The 20,208-nt window shown below is 41.2% G+C and overlaps 1 protein-coding gene across 1 annotated transcript in view; it reads right to left on the bottom strand.

The window, feature by feature from the left end:
- Positions 1-12,967: 12,967 nt before the first annotated feature.
- LOC123344433 overlaps positions 12,968-20,208 on the bottom strand; it is a 61,338-nt gene continuing 54,097 nt past the window's right edge. The window contains exon 2 of the mRNA XM_044980650.1: positions 12,968-13,038. The gene's annotated coding sequence lies outside the window, so the exon portion shown is untranslated. The remainder of the gene's footprint in view (positions 13,039-20,208) is intronic.

The following is a 20,208-nucleotide window of genomic DNA, read 5'->3' as shown; positions in this document are numbered from 1 at the left end:
GTCCCAGGTTGTTGTCTTGCCTTCAGCAAAGCGGGATGGTGGTGGGGCAGCAATCTCTATTTTCTTGAAGCCTCTTGGGTCTTTGTTGGGGCGTTGGCTGGTCACTAATCCTATCATCCATCTCAGGGGAAGACGGGTGGTTTTATCAAGGAGAGTTGATCCAACAGGTCTCCAAGAAACACCAAGCAGCAGCACACACAGGCAAGGAGGAGGGGAAGGGTAGTAGGGAGAAAAAACTTATCTTGCTATTTGTGTATGACTGGCACTCCCTACATTTCTTTAATTTTTTTTTAAAAGCATGACCTTGCAACATCATTAAATATGAAAAATATCTGGGGAGTCGGAGCAGGAAGAATTTGACTTTTTTTTTTTAATGACCATAAATTACATTGCTCTTCTTTTAGAATTGTAGACTGTCAATATCTATGGAAAGTCAATCAACTGTTAGGTTCTTTCTGTTGCTTGCTCCAAAAGCATACTTAATGCTTTTTTATAATAATCTGTCACTTGCAAATCAGTCAGAAAAAATATTTTCATTAAATATACCTGGGCAGAAATTTATTTATAAGTCCAGCAATTACTAAATGTCATAAGGCTACAAGAAAGTGTATTTCCTTTTAGGATCAAAGATTTGAATTAGATAAAAAAAACCTGTCCTCTTTCTCTGGAAATTTTCAAGACATTGTGTCATGAAAAATATTAGGATTGTATATCATACGTGAACTAGGTATTATAAGAAGAAAACAGTAGCAACGCCCATTTCAACAACACCATAATTCTCGAAGTTAGCTGCTGACCAAGCCTATCACAAACCTAGTGGATTAGAAAAATATATATGCCAGAGCACTCCTTCTGGGCAAGTCTCCAGGGTTTTTGTTCCTTCCTAGAATATTTGTGGGAACATAGGGGTGAATTTTTTGTTTTTCAGTGGGATGGGACGGTACTGTGGATCTGTTTTTTTCTTTCCTGGCAACCCCCCTATAAATTGGCTTTTTACCTCTAACATTTGTATATTTAAACATATCATCCATGCACAACATTTCTTATAAGAACAAATGGATAAGGACAAGTATACACACAGCTTTCTAAAGCAGATGAACATAGTTTATTCACCTTTGGCCTGAGCCAGAACATTGAAAATTTCAACTCAGGCATAGGCCTCCAATTCAGGAAAGCACTTAAGCAGATGCGTAAGCAGGGGCGGCTCTAGGAATTTTGCCGCCCCAAGCACGGCAGGCAGGCTGCCTTCCGCAGCTTGCCTGCAGAGGGTCCACTGGTCCCCCAGCTTCGGCGGACCTCCCGCAGGCGTGCCTACGGGAGGTCCGCCGAAGCCGGGGGACCAGCAGACCCTCCGCAGGCAAACTGCAGAGGCAGCCTGCCTGCCGCCCTCGCGGCGCCGGCAGAGCGCCCCCCCACAGCTTGCCGCCCCAAGCACGCGCTTGGCGTGCTGGGGCCTGGAGCCGCCCCTGTGTGTAAGTCCTATTGACTTTTAGTGAGGCTTAAGCACATGCTTAAGTGCTCATTCTGGTAAGGGGGGTCATAATTTATGTTCTATCTATAAAGGGAAATTGAAACTGAACTTCAACTAGAGGGCGTGCTATTCACCTTCTCTATAATATTGTGTTAATTGTTCAGAGGCCTAATAAATGATTTATTATTATTTTATATGCAAAATTAATTCATTACACTTTTTATTAAAAGACTCCAAGCATTTTCATAATTTTTGTAGACATAGAAATGTGACTTTTTTGGGGAAAATGCATCGTAGACGTTTCTGTGAAGGTTTGCAGCAGCACAAGTGATAAAGACATTACCAGCAGCCAAGTTTCCGTCCAACCTTTCATTTCTGAGTAATTTCTGCAATGAAGAGTGAAGTGTAATAGACATGAAGGAATGTGGCAATCCATTTGTTTTATTTCTATTAAATTATTGCTGATTGCAGGTTTGGGGGATGTGTAGGTGAAGTTGGCTGATTTATTTCAGTTTGGTCAGGAATGCTTTTTCAAAACACCTTTAACCTTTTTCTTCCAAACAGTTAATTTGGGTCACTACTTTTGCACTGAAGTTTTGATTGTTAGAGGAAATACTTCTGCATACTTTTGCTCTGTTGTAACAAAGGCAATATGTTGTGGGCCACATGCCAACAGATTTTAACCACAGACTAAGGGAAGAGAGACAGATTAGTCTGTGGTGGTCCTATAATCATAGTTTCTCAGTATTATTTTTCTAATTGCTTAGCGCAAGTATTCACCATTAAAGTGGTTTACAGCATATACAGGGTGTACCCATGCTAGTAATGGAACACACCATACCCTTTCAGCTGCATTCCTCTGTTCTCTGGCAAGTGTTCTATAACAAATTTGATCATAAACTAAAAACCACTGTAAAATGTCCAGCCAAATATTATAGTTTTAGTTCTTCAGCAAGTTCCATACTTTACTATTCAGCTGCTTTCAAATAAATCTGGTCAAGATAGAGATGAATTGAACAGAGAGAGATGGACGTAGTTGGGGATGGGAAACTTACTCCAAAGCACATTAAGGACATAGCTTCTATTCCTCGTCCACCAGCTTTTGGATGAGAGAAAGAAGGTCTTCCTGCCAGAGTAGGATTGTTCCCATCCATTTTCTAGTGGTTTGTGCAGTCTGGTTTTAAAAGGCTCAGACAAAGGAGCCTCCTCCAGTTCCCTAGGGAAACTATTTCATATCCTAATAAATCTCACTGCTAGGAAGGTTTTCCTGATATTCTGGGTAATGTTTTCCTTTCTTAATGGCATTCCATTAAGGGACACAGACACTGAGCGTATTTGTGCTGTAGGGGTATTTGCCTAGTAGGTGTCCCTTACTCCTCAATAGCTGCCGCTACAGGAAAAGGATTAGCCTACACGGGAGCATCACTCACCCCTCCTGCTCTGCCCGAATGGCATGAGAAATTAAAGCCCCTCCCCACTGGGTGCTCTCGTCATTCATTGTCATTGCCAGTCTCTTGGTCCTGTCAAAGCTGCACCACGAATGACACACTTTGAACATTTCCGAGCGAGTGTTCCCTGACTAGAGTGAGCTGTGCTGGGCATGGAACTCACTCCTCCTCACAATCCATTTCGCTTTGTCCTGCACTTTTCAAAAGCAACTGAAAGGTTTGTTTTCCCCTATACACACTTTCAGCATGACTATATTGGCCCTCTGTTTATTATGTTCCTTTCCAGTCCCTTTCTCTCCCCTTAATAAACTGTTATGTTTGTACTTCGGTGGCATTTCATTGTACTGCATTTTCTTTGGTTTTGCAGCATAGCATTCTCTAACCTCCAGACACCAGTCCTCTGCTCAGAGTCCCTACAGGTGGAGGAAGCTGGAATTTGACAGTGAGGAGTTGGATGCTAAGAGATTCACACCTTCCTCTTTTTGGGGCACCAAAGAACAATAACTTTAGGTGTAAAACGAGTTAGCATTTACAGGAGGCCAAACTACTTCTGCCTCTGCTTCACCTGCCCAGGCCAAATTCAAAGGGGACTGGCTGAGACTGGTGAAATGTGCTCAACCAGGGTGCATTTTGTTCCTTTGGGGAATGGATGGTTTGGTATCCCTCGTAACTTAATCAGCTTAACATCTGAAAGACAACCTCTGCTCATGATTCAAGTTCCCATGTGAAAGCTGGATCAGTAAGACTGGGACGTGAAACGAGAGGACTGGAGAGCTTTGGGCTGTAGATTAAGCCATTTGCTTCCCACTTCATAAATTCAAAGGCTATGAGAGGAGCAGAGACTACAGGTGATGGGGAAAGAAATTTCCCTCACCAAAGCATCCTGCGTCAGTATTTCAGGGTATGACATTTTGGGCAATAGCTTCATTTCCCTACCTTTTAACGATTCTCCCATCCCAGATTCCTCCTGTGATCTAGATCTGCAACACATACCCATACTGCTGATTTGTTTTTCATGCAGAATTTACTTGGAAAGGTGCACACACACCCCTCAGAGAAGTGAAAGTGTTTTGTATAAACTAACAAACATGCAAACCTAATCAGGGTCCCGCTCCTGCTGACTCTGACAGTGGCAACACCAAGGCTACTGTCGTCATCTCGGGCGGTGGAGTTAGCTGGTACAGACACTGTTTGTTTAGAGTTTATAAATTACAGATGAGCTCCAGGGCAACCTCTTTGAGAAGCCTCCAACCAGAATAGACAGACAGAGACATCATTGCTTGAGTCCACCTGCTTCTCCAACTATCACCCTCTCACCAAATTTGATAAAGTCCTGATTCAGGACAGAATTTAAGCATATGTATAATCCCACATTTAAGTGCTATCCTTCATCAGGATGCTGATTTGATTGGGGCCTGAATACGCTACGTACAACCACTGCCTGGATTTCCTCCATGACGTTCGCAAGAAACTGGCCAACCAGCCACAGTTAAGTTGAGGAGCAGTAGCTATATCTTTTTTAATTAAAAGATGCACCAATATATATAAACAGATTAATACAAATGACTTTGATTACGAGCCTCTGTTTCTTCTACTTCCTAATGTTGTGTGTCTAAGCACTTTAGTCCATGGACAGTGACTTGCTATGTGTATAGGCAGTGCCCTGCACAATGTAGAGGCTAAGAAAATACAAACAAATAATAAAATAAAATAATAAACATTCTTGATACAGAAAGCATTAGCTATATATTATGGGTGGAACAAGTAGCAATGTCTACAGTTAAGGTGGTCCAACACTTCCCATTATAAGTGCTGATTTCAGTTCCTTTATAACTGGGTTTGGCAGAAATCTGTTTTTATTTTTTATATTTTGATGGATAATATCTATGTTTAATCTTAATTTTTTAAATTATTATTTTAATTTTAATTTTTGTCTATTTAAATGTTCATGTTTGCAGAAAATTTGGGGGAGGGGATCGTACAATTATCAAATGAGAGTAGATGTTGAGATTCAAAAAGTTAAAGCTTTATAGACCATTAAAACACAAATTTTCAACATCATGTCAAAATAAACAAAGTAAATATTCTTAAATCAAATCTCACTGGTTTTTGCTATTCATTCACTAGTTCATTTGTAACAAGCCTAAGTCATAAGTGGTTGGAAAACCATTCCCAGAGAGTAATTATCAGTGGTTCACTGTCATGTTGGAAGGGCATAATGAGTGGGGTCCCACAGGGATCAATTCTGGGTCTGGTTCTGTTCAATATCTTCATCAATGATTTAGATAATGGTATAGAGAGTACACTTATAAAGGTTGTGGACAATACCAAGCTGGGAGGGGTTGCAAGTGCTTTGGAGGATAGGATTATATTTCAAAATAATCTGGACAAACTGGAGAAATGGTCTAAAGTAAACAGGATGAAATTCAATAAAGACAAAGTACTCCACTTAGGAAGGAACAATCAGTTGCACACATACAAAATGGAAAATGACTGTCTAGGAAGGAGTACTTTGGAAAGGGATCTGGGGGTCATAGTGGACCACAAGCTAATTCTGAGTCCACCCTGTAATACTGTTGCAAAGACAGCAAACATCATTCTGGGATGTATTAGCAGGAGTGTTGTAAGCAAGACACAAGACGTAATTCTTCCGCTCTACTCTGCACTGATTAGGCCTCAACTGTAGTATTGTGTCCAGTTCTGGGTGCCACATTTCAGTAAAAAAAGGTGTGGACAAATTGGAGAAAGTCCAGAGAAGAGCAACAAAAATGATTGAAGGTCTAGAAAACATGACCTATGATTGAAAAAAATGGATTTGTTTAGTCTGGAGAAGAGAAGACTGAGACCGGACAGGATAACAGTTTTCAAGTACATAAAAGGTTGTTACAAGGATGCAGGAGAAAAATTGTTTTTCTTAACCTCTGTGGATAGGACAAGAAGCAATGGACTTAAATTGCAGCAAGGGCGGTTTAGATTGGACATAAGGAAAAACTTCCTAATTGCTAGGGTTGTTAAGCACTGGAATAAATTGCCTGGGGAGGTTGTGGAATCTCCATCATTGGAGACTTTTACGAGCAGGTTAGACAAACACCTGCAGGGATGGTCTAGATAATATTTAGTCCTGCCTTGAGTGCAGGGGACTGGACTAGATGATCTATCAAGGTCCCTTCCAATCCTATGTTTCTATAAAAGACTAGATCACCGGATTTTTATTCTAATAAGGTCTCAAGCAGCATTTTTCTTACTTCATTTAGCTGTAAAATTTTATCATCATCATTGGAAATATTTTTGTTAGCTTGTGGATGTGCAATGGAATAGACATTTATCAACATTTACTGATAGAAAACCTAATCCTTCCAAGCCTATTTATAACTTTGCAAAACTTTAACCATGTGTCTGAAATTGAACATTCCACATGTCTGAGGTTAGGGGAAAATACACTGTTTTGCCTTGGTTAAACCATTTCTTTGAGAAGCTCTCGCACCTCCATGTTTTGGAGCAGGGCTTGTCTTTGTGTCAGGGATGTGCCTTTTGCTATTCCTGTGAAAAAAATGCCCAACTTTGGCCCATTTAAAAGCCCTTGACAAATTTCAGTTTGCACATGCTCAGTAGAAGTTTGTTAGAGTTCGACAGCTAAATTCCCTGAAGATTATCGCTGAACTGAGTATATTTCAGCCCTGGGACGAAGGAACTGAGCAGAAATTTTTCTGCATTGTTCCAAGCCACTGTGACATCCAGCACGGGAACAGAGAGCAGGGAAATTGTCTCTACTGTGCTCTCAGTTCTCCCCCTGCTGGTGCGCAGGCAGGAGGAAGCTGGCTGATTCACATACAGAAGGGAGAAGAGCTGGGACTTTATCCAGTTCTCCTACATCCAAAAGGTCAGTTTGAATCCAGACTCGTCACTGAGGTATCTTTCTTAAAGCTACATCTGGGGTGATCAGGCTCAAGAGTAGGGGGAGTGGGTTAGGATGCACCATAACTACAAAGTACACAATTATAAATCAGATCATATACATATCTAAGACAGACTAACACATGCACATTACCTTCTACATTGTATCACATGCTTTATGATTGGCTTTACTAATTTTGTGAACCAATCCCTGTATAGATTATGAGCTATCCATGCACTACAAAGCGTGCTAGTAAGCAAAGATGCAACTGCACGTTTATCAGGCATTAAACATTTCTTATTATTATTTCTTTATCTACGAGCTATACATTGTTTACAAGGCCACTTGTGGTGACTTCATGCTTTGTCCACTGTTAACCTCTGTGCCCTTACTTCTGTTGTCTTTCATGTTGTTATTAATGCAAGGCCTACAGTGGAAAAAGGGAATAAACTTGGACAAGGAGGATGGGGGCCTGAAGACTGTTTCATAACACATACATCCAAGGGTGCCAACATTCTTTTAACATAGTTTTTGGATGCATGTGCGTATGTTATATGTATAGCTTCTGTACCATATAGATCCATGCAGATTCGACACCATAGCTATAATAGCCAAACGTACAGAAGTTACGCAGAATATGGTGAGCCTTTGGTAGGTTGTTTGTTTCCATTTAACAGCCAAGAATACGATATGCTTATTCTAAGTATATTCCAGAGCTACTTTCTTTAAAACAGTACTGATCTTCCTTCCTCATGCCCTAAAGCAATGCCTATACAGAGCCAGGGAAAAACCCTGCCTGAAGCATTTGCAAATGAAAGGCACCTCAAAGAATATGCAAGTACAATAGGTCCCACAGCGTAAAACTTTTTGTATCTATGTAATCACTTTTTGCTCCCTACTTCAGTTCTCCTAGAACCGCATCCAACCTCAGCCCATCTCCCTGGAGAATGCTTGTATGTTCCTCTACTCATTCTAGTTTTACAATCCTGTGTGGCTCATTTGATGAGCACGTGCCATCTTATCGGTATATTGGATACATCAGCTCTGTGCCTATGGATTTATTTCTATTTGGACAAGGGATAATGGTGGGAGGTACCAGAATGTAATTTTACCGTCTGAAAGTGCTGCAAGACTCAGACTGAAATCCCACGCCCTCATGCTGGCAAAAGGTTACACCTTTCACTGCTCCACCACTTTGTGTTTTTAGGCACAATGCCATAAATAGTGGGAAACTTGAAGACGCCTGCACAATTTTCCATAATATCACTTTCCCCTCCATATGAGAACTATTGCATACCTACGCAGGTCTGGTAAACCACACAGAACAAGGGCTGATTAGGAAAAATAATTCAGTAGCATAAAAGAAGAGGGGATTCATTTTATCCTGTTCCAAGGCAAAGCAAGTTTAGCCTCTTTTTCAGTGCAAATGTTGAGAGCATTGTTAATGGACCTTCACATATGATCTTCCCTGCTGTATTGTGGTAGTGTCACTTGGGATTGTCCATGTAAATAGGTTTTTCTTCAGTCTCTTCCTCTTAGAGTCTCCTCCCGTAAAAAGCTATGTACATTTCATTATTTATCTCCACCACTTCCTAGGTGAATTTTTCCCCTGGACAAAGCTTGGAATATTGTTGCGGACAAATAGTGTCTTTCCAGTCCACTGCTGGAGCACAACCTCCTCGCAGGCTAGCTTAGTGAGCGCATTTTGCTAACAGCGTTAAGAGCATAATCATTAACTTGTTTTCAGATAAAAGCTGTGAAGCAGAAGATGCTTATCTCTGTTTTGCCTCTTATCAGCAGGCGGCTCAGCAGTTACTCTTCACCTCCAGACTACATGCTGAATGGAGGTGTGGAGCCAAGTTGTCCACAAATGCTAACAGCTGTGCCTGGATGTACCAGGCATACCAAAGACCTTGTCTTCTCTGAGCCCTGCCCTTTGGGTGTGCTATTTACTCTCCCCAACTGTGTCTTCAAGGGAAACTTTCATCAGGGGAGAAACTAAACCATGTCACACCAGAGAGAAGAAGCTTATGGGAAAAGCTGTATACAATATAATAGATAACTTCTCTCTAGGCCAGGGGTCGGCAACCTTTCAGAAGTGGTGTGCCGAGTCTTCATTTATTCACACTAATTTAAGGTTTCACGTGCCAGTAATACATTTTAAAGTTTTTAGACGGTCTCGTTCTATAAGTCTATAATATAGAACTAAACGATTGTTGTATGTAAAGTAAATAAGGTTTTTAAAACGTTTAAGAAGCTTCATTTAAAATTAAATTAAAATGCAGAGCCCCCCGGACCGGTGGCCAGGACCTGGGCAATGCGAGTGCCACTGAAAACCAGCTCGTGTGCTGCCTTTGGCACCCGTGCCATAGGTTGCCTACCCCTGAGCTAGGCTATTATTTCCCCCAACCATACAGTAGAATTTCATATAGAATTATAGCCCTTCTACAGAACTCTGGAAGAGAGTTTGAAAAAAGCAAGCAGGACTTACAATTCTCTAGTAAAAGTACATGTTTTAGAGTAATTTTTTATAGAAGCCTGTAAGTTTCAGCCCATTACAGTCTATGGGACTTTTCCGTAAGGTGTGCGAGGTCTAGTGGTTGGAGTGTGATACAGGGTAACTAAGGACTCCTCGTTTCACTTCCCATTTCTGCTTCTGACTTGCCTTGTCGCACTGGGCAATTCACATAACCTATCAGATTTACCTATCTGTAAAAGGGAGACCACACCACTTACCTACATCTCAGGGGCACTGGGATGTTTAGCATTTGTAAAGCACATGAGGCGCCTGGTTATGAATAGTCACACCCAACACTTGTGCACTGCTTTCCATTTGCAAAGCACTGTTCTAACATCAGAGGCTTGACACACACACATCAGGGAGAGCCAGTGCTTTCATCCGCACAAGAGCAAAGCTGGATTGGTCGGGGAGCTATCAGAAGCCTGCGATGTGTGTGCAGGCACAGTCAAAGCCGCAATGGTGTGATGGGATGGATTATATACAATTTTTCCTAAAACATGTTTGAATGTAAATCCTGTGAAAATCTCTCTCTGGATTTTTTGTTGTTACATGTATTAGCAACGCACGGCTAGAAATGGTTGTAGCCATTCACACAATCACAGTTTGGTTTCTATGGAACGCTGCCTGGGATGCTGTGTTTGTGTGTGGGTGCCGTCTGAGACAGATGGCAGTAAATATTTGGCAAGATATGTTTGAAGGTTTCTCTAAACTTTGAGGTTGCTTGGGGTTTCCTGCCACTCTTTCAAAATAAGCCAAACAGTGTTTGTTGGCTGCAGTGGCCTAGGTATGAAATTAAAGAAATAAATGACCATTTCTTCACCGCTCACTGGATGAGAGATTTCTGCTATCCAAGTCACTCCACTGGAGTAAGACTCTTGAGCTGGGGATCTGGGCAAAATACTTAAACTGGTGCTTAACTTTAAGCACATGAGCAGTCCTACTAAATTCAAAGCAGCTGTCCTGTGTGCATTAGTTCTCCTCCCCAAAGTCACACTCCTACGCTGTTTTCCTTCCTACTGGAATGGCTAGAAACCAGTGGAGGCTCCACCACTGGGACACCTAGGGCTCTGCCCCACTCAGAAAAATGTGACAATAAACCCACAATAAGGTAAATTCGCCTCCCTCCATCCCAGTTGTGTGTGTCATTCCCACCCAGTGCTTCAAAACACGGGCCTAGATTTTGTGCACATTCCAATAGGGGGCGCCAAAGCAGAAACAGGGCTTCATGAAACAGCCTGTCAGCCCCCGCCCGCCCCCACATACATACACACACACCTCCCGCCTTGCCTTTTGAACAGGCCCTTCATTAACTAGCACACATAGAGTGTGCCCAGTCTCAGGCAAGCTACAACAGTCACTTAAAATCCTGAACACATGATCACACTGAAAAGAAATAGGATGGGGAGCGAGTCCTGGAACTGGCATAAAACGAGGGAATCCGAGCCTTCGTGCACAGTTCTGACCTCAGCTGAAAACATTTCTCTTCTGTGGGTTCAGATAGCAAAATGAGGAGCTACCTTAGTAGCACTGAGTTCAGTCCACATGCATGTTAATTTGGAAGCGAGATCTCTGTTCTCTGCCATTTGCTTGCTTTATGTTCAGAATAATAATCTAAAAAGGCCTTCAGCAGTCTAGAGAGGTAAAGTTATGAACAAGTAAGTTACTGTCAGGCCTTGAAGCAGTATTTTTGATAGAAATATTTACTAAGTCCCAATAAAGAACCGCTACTCCGTGACTTCTCCTCTTTGTATTTTTTCGCTAGGAAAATGCTTTTTCTGTGGTCACTGAAAATACTCAAGTTTAAAATATTCTTACACTAAGTTTGTGATCCGCAGTGCAGCTCTGAGCAGCCAGTGCTGTCTGTAGTTAGTTGAGAGAATCACATCAATCATATTCATATTAATTGCTGACTAGAAAACTCATTCTCCTTCTGTGATAAATAAGACTGTATTGCACAAAGAGCTGAATCAAAGTAGGTGTAATTAGCCACATCTGACTGATGCAGAAATAGGGATACAGAGCAGGTAAATGACTTCCTCATGGTCACACAGCAAGTCAGTGGGAGATTCCTGTACCAGGTTTCCCAAACCCCACTCCTCTGTGCAAATACTGGGCAAGCTTTTGCTCTAACCCTGCTCTGCAATGCTACGTAAAGCTTTTAAAGCATTATTCCAATGGCACAAACACTCCATGCATGGATTTATAGAGGAAACCAGCTGCTCCCTTTTGTTTCATTAGCATAGAAAGCATGCCTGCTTTGGGAAGGATAATTGCTGTTCAAGGGAAAGAGTATTTTATGAAATAAAGTTGTGATTTTTTAGATGTTTGTTTTACTGAAGTATTAAATATCCGTGCCTTAATTTGTGGTTTTAGGCTTTGTTAATGGCAAGATCCTCAAGAACTTCTTGCCTTTGAGATGTGGAAATATTTATTGGTAGACATTTTCGCCCCTGATCCTGGCATCCTAAAATTAGAACTTGTGCAAAAAATAGGGAAATTATTGACTGTTCCTACAATATCTTGCAATTTAAAGCGAGAAAAAGAGCTGACAATAAGTAAGCCAATGTGCCCAGTACATCCTCTCTCTTAACAGTGGGGAAATTATTGTTGTGAAAGTATCCATGTTTTCTCTCACTTCTTACTCATTTCCAACAGCAATGCACACCACATTTTAAAAGGTGCAATTAACCAAACCAAGTGGCCCTCTCTCCTATCTAAAGGGAAAAAAGGCAGAATGTTATCCAAGGTTAGATCCACATTGAAGTCAGAGGGTTTGCAGGTGTGTACCTGAAAGTAGATTTTGGCCTGAAGTATCTAAACTTTCTTAAAAATCAAAGAAATCACTAAAGATTCACTAGGCTTTCCTCCAATATAAACAAATAATGAACAAATTAAGTTGCAGGAGCCTGAATTGATTGTCATTGACACATAAATGTTTTATTAATCAATGTACTTTACTGTTCCTATAAATAATCTTCTGATGTAATTCTTATTAAACATTAAGTTAGTGAAACATCTGCATGTCATGAATTACTTGTAATTAATGCAAGTCTTATGGAGAGTAGTTGAATTAAATAATGAGGAGGGGAATGACTGATGTCAGGATCATTTAGAACAACAGTTTGGCATGGGGGAGTTAATAGAGTGTCTGTTGTAGCTTTTCCAACAGGACGAGCTGGGCTAAAAGAGGGTCTGATGTAAGATCGTTCCTCCAAAAATACCCCCAAGCCCTTTCAAGCTAGTTTTTCATAGCTCCTGGAAAGATTAAGTTTTGAATGATTCATACTAGAGTCCCCAATTTCAATATCTGGATCCATTCAGACCTGACAGACCTGGCACGGGAACTCTAGCTTCAGCATTTGGTTCTAGCAAACGCTATCTCGATGCTGAAGATTGTGGCAATGGTGATGGGGGGCAAGACACAAGAGGATGCATTACAGCAGATCCTGCACATTCTTACTCCGCAAGTCCTCCCCTAGACTTCAACTGCCCTAGAACTGATTCTTCTGCCCATGGCGAGGAGCACAGTTCAGCTTGCTCCAGGCATGAAAACATAGAGGAGGGAAACTTTGAGTTGTTGCCATGAGTGTTCCTTTCAGTTTTAAAAGGAAGTCATAAGATGAAGCAGACAGCATCTATTTCGGAATGCTGGTCTTCAGTTCTTTCTTGATCCGTTTGCATAGACCCGAATTAAGAATGTGTGCTGTTGATAAATCAGGGAACAAAAAGAAAACATGAGTTGATTTCTATCGACATAGTTCAAAAAGTATCAATTCAGGAACAAAACTCTATATTTGTTTCATACGAGGATGTGATGCTGGATGGACAACTTGGTCCTGGCTTTTAAACAGAGCAATTTAAGCAGCATATAACATCAAAATCAGGTACCACGGGAACAAGACCCAAACTGTGAATTATGCATATGCAGATGGTCAAGCACTTTAATTTCTCCCAGCAGAAGAAGTGTGATTTTTTACTTCATTAGAATAGTAAAGAACAGTTGCAATGTCAGATGTGACAATTTCTTTAGCTCAATGGCACTTGTAAGTTAACTCTTGGAAGAAATTTAGGCATAGTCAGTATCCTTAGAAAGAACATGAGAGAAATATCACCAGAGAGCCAGAAGTGTTCTAACTAAACATGTGGTTCAGAAGCTGACCATTTGTTTGAAGGCATATGTAACATTTGTTTAAATTCCCATGCTATTGAGATGATTAACAAATAGTTGATTTGTCTGGTTTTCTCATTTTCTTCTAGTAGACAAAAACGGATACAATAAATCCTCCAAGTGTATATTGAACTAAAGTTCACTGAGGTCTGCTGGATCCCAAAATTCATCATGAAGGTGATTTTGGTAAGATCAGATAAGCAGGAATTGTATCACACAATGGGGAGGTCTAGGTTTAAGACGATTGCTTATCGTTCACCCATTTTGAAAAGTACTCCACACAGTATTCTTAAACTTTAAAAATTCAAATGTCAAGGTTCTACAAGTCAGCAATCTAATCCCTCTTCCAAAATTTCAAAATATATTCCTATGACAGATGAAGAAACAGGTAACTTGTCATGAAAACCCTGAGACACTGCACAAGCATATAAAGAAAAAAAAATATAAACACACTTTTTTTTCCTTTGGCTTAAAGTTCATCTCATGAGAGGTATATTATTTGGAAACACAGCAAACCTTCTATCCACACGTAAAAACTTTTTCCTTGCGCTGTTTCATTTTCTTACAAAATTAAATAATTTGATTGAAAAAATTAAAAATACTAAAATCCATGATGTTTTTCCATTCCACTGTTAGGTTACTGTCTTAGTAATGTAATAAAAGTTGCCTATTATTATTTCATTTAAAAAAAAGAATCCATCTAAATTCCAGCTGGTCTGTGTGATCTATTCTGCTACAGGCAAAACAGCAGTGTTTACTCATTCCTGTATTTGAATTTGCTTGTAAACCTGCACCTGCCTGAATTCTATCCACAAAAATACCAAGTGCTTTCGATGAAACATTTGTTTTTCTTTTGAATTCTCTGCATGAGCTGCCCATAAAAAAAAATTTAGTGCTATTAATCTGAAGATTATTAGGATTTCTGTACTGTGAGCTGATTTTCTGGGCATCAATATTTGCAGAAAACATGCCAGCTTTGGATGGGGTGGTGTTCTTCAAGCCACAGAAACCTTTCATCAAAAAAATCACAAGAAAAGAGACTTGCAAATGACATAGACATGACATACTTTCCATTTAATAAGGCTCAAAGCTGGAATGTATGAATTATCTTCAGGCATTTAGAATGTACTGAAAATATTCCAAACAGTTATGTCAGGCTGAAACGCCTCCAGTTTTTTTAGATGTTTTGGTCAGATTTTTACAGTTATAGGCCAACATTTTCAAGAGTGATTAGTGAAAAGGAGTCCAGTCCTTAGAAAGTGTTGAGCACACATCCTCTGAAAATCAGGTCCATTTAAGGTTTCTCAAGTTGGACACTCAAAAATTGAGGTATCCAAAACCATTAATCACTTATGAAAAGCTAGGCCACATATTTTATCTTAATTGTTATGGTATGACTAGGGGAAATAGAGTACCAAGCCACTCACTCTACTTACCCCAAATCTGGGTGGGGGTTCAAAAGGCATAAACAAACCTTAGAACAAAATCTACTCAAATTTATTGAGATTTCATAACAAATTTTGAAAATTCCAAAGTAATTTGTCCCACAGATGTTGAAAGGGAACAAGTTTTTGTTTATTTGAAGTTTTTATCAAATTTTTGGTTTCAGAAATATTTGGGCTTTTCGTTTTAGCCCCCTCTCTCCTTTTTTCTCTCCTTTTTTCCATTTTTCCACTGAAAAAGGGACAGGAAGGAGAGAAAAAAAGAATATGAAAAAGATTTGGTTTGGGGTTTGGCAACAAAATATTTTTAAAAAATTACAAAAAAAGTAAACTGTACTATGAGGTTTATCATATTAAAGGGTATTTAGGATGGAAAAAATTAATTCAAAAAATTTCAGCCACTTACATTACCTAAACCTTATAGATTTAGATAAGTATACAGAAGAGTAAGTTTCATAGACACTTGGGAAAGGATAAAATAGCCCCAACTTCCTAGAACCTTCTGCTCCTTCATTAGTAAAAACCTTGCACATCACCGATGCCTCATGTCATTCTCCTTTCTCCTTAAAGTGTAGGTGTAATATCCTCATTATAAAATTGCATTTATTATGCTCTTTTGCCTTTCTCACCTGCACTCTGCCCACTAATCCCTCACCACTAGAATTTTATTCCAATTTTTTAATTTATTCCAGATTTTAAGCATTATCAATTAACTTCTCTGTTTTTAAAACTTTAGAGAAATGTTTTGTTCTCCCCCCAGTTATACTTGCTCAAGCCTTGGGAACATAAGAATTGTCAGATTAAATCAGACCTGAGGTCCATCTAACCCAGTATCCTGTTTCTGACAGCGGCCAGTATCAGATGCTTCAGAGGAAGGTGCATTCAGGAGATGTGGGATAATCTGCCGTCCACATTCAGTCTCATCCTGATCTCTAATATTTAGGGATTGGATTAAACCTTGAAGCATGAGATTTACTATCCCTTCCCACATTTTTATCATTAACTATGCTAACTCTGGTTGTCCATATAAATGTCCAACCCCTGTGGAGCAATATTCAGTGCCTGAAAGGTGACAGGAAGTTTTCACAGAGCATCCACATGAGCATTGCCCCCAAAAGACAGATGTGTATATCTGCCACAATTTTACCCTTTAGGGGTAACTGTACGAATCAGCAGGGCTACGAGACGAGAAGATTTTCTTTTTTTAACAACTCATTTGCTCATTCCTAATCTAGAACCTGATCCAGAAAGCCCTTCCTCACGCATGCAGACAACAGGCCAGATTCTGCCCATAGTTACACTGGTGACTTCAACAGGGCTGCTCCTGTGAGGAAGATTTTTCAGACTCGTAATTTTAATAATAAGTATCTGCACAATGAGAAATTAATTTCAGAGCAGGATTGATGGCATTCACTTCCAATCCAAATTGAGAGTTTAGCAATATTTTGTAATGAATATTTGAAGTTAGCTCCGCATTCAGACCAAAAGTTAATTTTTAAGAGAAATGACAGACAGTGGCCTCTCTTTCCCACTGCTGAAATTCAGCACACCTTGTTAGATTATCAGATGGCAGGTCTGGTTGCTGGGAAGAAGTTGAAGAACTCAGCTCCTGCATTACAGTCGAAGCCATTTGTTTTGTTAACTATCTGTGAATGTTACAAAGTGATAATCTAGCTGAGGATACATAGATTCACAGCCTTCTTGAATAAACACTGTACTTCTCTATCTTGAACTTCTAAAGGCACAGTTGAAAAGAAATAGCCAAGTTCATTTTCATATGCTGAAGCAGTCAGTAATTAACAACACTTACTAAAACAGACAGGGCTTTGTTACTAACCTAGCTGCTTACTTGGCAGAATATATTCAGGCACCTAGCTGGTCGTGCTGATGTGTTTGAGCACAATACTAAAACTGAAGCTCTACAACACACTACATCCTCAGAATTGGGCCATGGGTAACTGGAAAGCAATACATTCACTTTATGCTGGCCATCTGTTCAGGTGCAAATTTTACCCCAGGAGAATATTTTCCAAGGGGTCATACAGAGAAAAAAAAGGATCTCCTGGCCATCCACGCACCTAGATATTGCTGAATTGCCCCAACACAGTATGCTACTGTTACACTCACACAGACACACCCCCTAGAGCCCCGACTAGGGGTATTCTATCTGCTACCCAAGATCCATAAACCTGGAAACCCTGGAGGCCCCATCATCTCAGGCATCAGCACTCTTACAGCAGGATGATCTGGTTATTTGGACACTCTCCTCAGACCCTACGCTACCAGCACTCCCGGCTATCTTCGAGACACCACCGACTTCATGAGGAAACTACAATGCATTGGTGATCTTCCTGAAAACACCATCCTGGCCACCATGGATGTAGAAGCGCTTTATACCAATATTCCACATGAAGATGGACTACAAGCTGTCAGGAACAGTATCCCTGATGAGGCCACAGCACGCCTGGTGGCTGAGCTTTGTAACTTTGTCCTCACCCACAACCATTTCAGATTTGGGGACAACTTATACCTGCAAGTCAGTGGCACTGCTATGGGCACCCGCATGGCCCCACAGTATGCCAACATTTTTATGGCTGACTTAGAACAACGCTTCCTCAGCTCTCGCCCCCTAACGCCCCTCTTCTACTTGTGCTACATTGATGACATCTTCATCATATGGACCCACGGAAAGGAGGCCCTTGAAGAATTCCACCTGGATTTCAACAATTTCCACCCTACCATCAACCTCAGCCTGGACCAGTCCACACAAGAGATCCACTTCCTGGACACTACAGTGCAAATAAGTGATGGTCATATAAACACCACCCTATACTGGAAACCTACTGACTGCTATACTTACCTACATGCCTCCAGCTTCCATCCAGGACACATCACATGATCCATTGTCTACAGCCAAGAACCTAAGATGCAACCGAATTTGCTCCAATCCCTCAGACAGAAACAAACACCTACAAGATCTTTATCAAGCATTCTTAAAACTACAATACCCACCTGGGAAAGTGAGGAAACAGATTGACAGAGCGAGATGGGTACCCAGAAATCACCTACTACAGGACCAGGCCCAACAAGGAAAATAACAGAACACCACTGGCCATCACATATACAGCCCACAGCTAAAACCTCTCCAGCGCATTATCAACGATCTACAACCTATCCTGGAAAATGATCCCACACATTCACAGACCTTGGGAGGCAGGCCAGTCCTTGCTTACAGGCAACCCCTCAACCAGAAGCAAATACTCACCAGCAACTACACACCACACCACAGAAACACCAACCCAGGAACCAATCCCTGTAGCAAACCTTGTTTCCTACTCTGTCCCCATGTCTACTCTAGTGACACCATCAGTGGACCCAACCACTTCAGCCACAAGGGCTCATTCACCTGCACATCTACTAATGTTATATATGCCATCATGTGCCAGCAACGCCCCTCTGCCATGTACATTGGCCAAACCGGACAGTCCCTACGTAAAAGAATAAATGGACACAAATCAGACATCAGGAATGGTAACATACAAAAGCCAGTAGGAGAACACTTCAATCTCCCTGGAAATTCTATAACAGATTTAAAAGTAACTATTCTTGAACAAAAAAACTTCAGAAACAGACTTCAAAGAGAAACAACAGAACTAAAATTCATTTGAAAATTTAACACCATTAATTTGGGCTTGAATAGGGCCTGGGAATGGCTGGCTCATTACAAAAGCAGTTTTGCTTCTGTGGAATTGACACCTCCTCATCTATTATTGGGAGTGGACTACATCCACCCTGATCGAATTGGCCTGTCAACACTGGTTCTCCACTTGTGAGGTTGTCATAAACAGATAGTTAAGGGTTAAGGTCTCTTTTACCTGTAAAGGGTTAACATGCAGTACCTGATGACCACCTGACCAGAGGACCAATCAGAGACAAGATAATTTCAAATCTCTGTGGAGGGAAGCCTTTGTCTGTGTTCCTTGTTGGCTCTGAGTTCTCTTTTTGGATCTAAGAGAGGCCAGACATGTCTCCAAGTTCTCCTGGAGTAGTTCCTACTATTCAATAGTGAGTATTAATTAGAAAGGCGGATTAGTTTTATAATTTGATTTCTACATTTGCAATTGTGTGTTTGCTGAAGGAAATTCTTTCTTTCTGTTTGCTGTTACTTTGCTTTTACTGAGAAAGAAAGGAGGGGGGGATTCTCTCCAGAGATTAATAAGTTTAGACCCTGTGTATTGTTCCATCTTGGTTACAGAGACAGTGACTTTCTTTTATTCTTTAATAAATCTTTTCTGTAAAGGACTTGGTTAATCTTTCTTTGGGTGGATTCTCAGGGAAAGGGGAGGGGGAGGCATCCCTCTGTAGTTAGATCCCGGTATCTCTCCTAGGAAAAGGGAGGGGGGAGGAAGCAGGGGGGAATGGTTTATTTCTCCTGGGTGTAAGAACTCCATAGATTTGGGGCTCTTGGGATCCCCAAGGATTTTGGGGAAGGACTGTGTCCCAATCCACGTACCTGATTGGGTGGTGGCAGCTTTTACCAGATCTAAACTAGGATTTTTAGTTTAGAGGGAAACCAGTGCAGGTCCCCATTTTGGAACCCAACAGCTCCAAGTGGGGGTGAGACCTATGACAGAGGTACTCTCTTCTCTTCACGTGTCCTTATACAATGCCTGCATCTGTAACTTTCACTCCATGCATCTGAAGAAGTGAGGTATTTTTAACCACCAAAGCTTGTGCCCAAATAAATCTGTTAGTCTTTAATGTGCCACTGGACTCCTTCTTGTTTTTGTGGATACTGTGACAAAGTTCCTCCTCTACCTTGGTGGGTCCTGCGCTTATTGGCGGATTTGCTCGCCTCATAGATTCACCCTGTGGGTCGGGAAACAGCCCAGAGACCTTCCCCTCTGGTAGAAGCCACAGTCCAGGTCAATTCCTCCTGTGTTTGATCAGGAGTTGGGGGGAACTCGGGCCCGCCCTCTACTCTGGGTTCCAGCCCAGGGCCCTGTGGACTGCAGCTGTCTAGAGTGCCTCCTGAGACAGTTGCGCGACAGCTACAACTCCCTGGGCTACTTCCCCATGGCCTCCTCCCAACACCTTCTTTGTCCTCACCACCAGACCTTCCTCCTGATGTCTGATAATGCTTGTACTTCTCAGTCCTCCAGCAGTATGCCTACTCACCAGGGGCGGCTCTAGGCTGCCTTCCGCGGCTTGCCTGCGAAGGGTCCGCTGGTCCGCCGAAGCCGCAGGACCAGCGGACCCTCCA

The sequence above is a fragment of the Mauremys mutica genome, chromosome 11, assembly GCF_020497125.1.
Source record: "Mauremys mutica isolate MM-2020 ecotype Southern chromosome 11, ASM2049712v1, whole genome shotgun sequence".
Taxonomy (NCBI): Eukaryota; Metazoa; Chordata; order Testudines; family Geoemydidae; genus Mauremys; species Mauremys mutica.
This window is presented reverse-complemented; position numbering and strand designations above follow the sequence as displayed.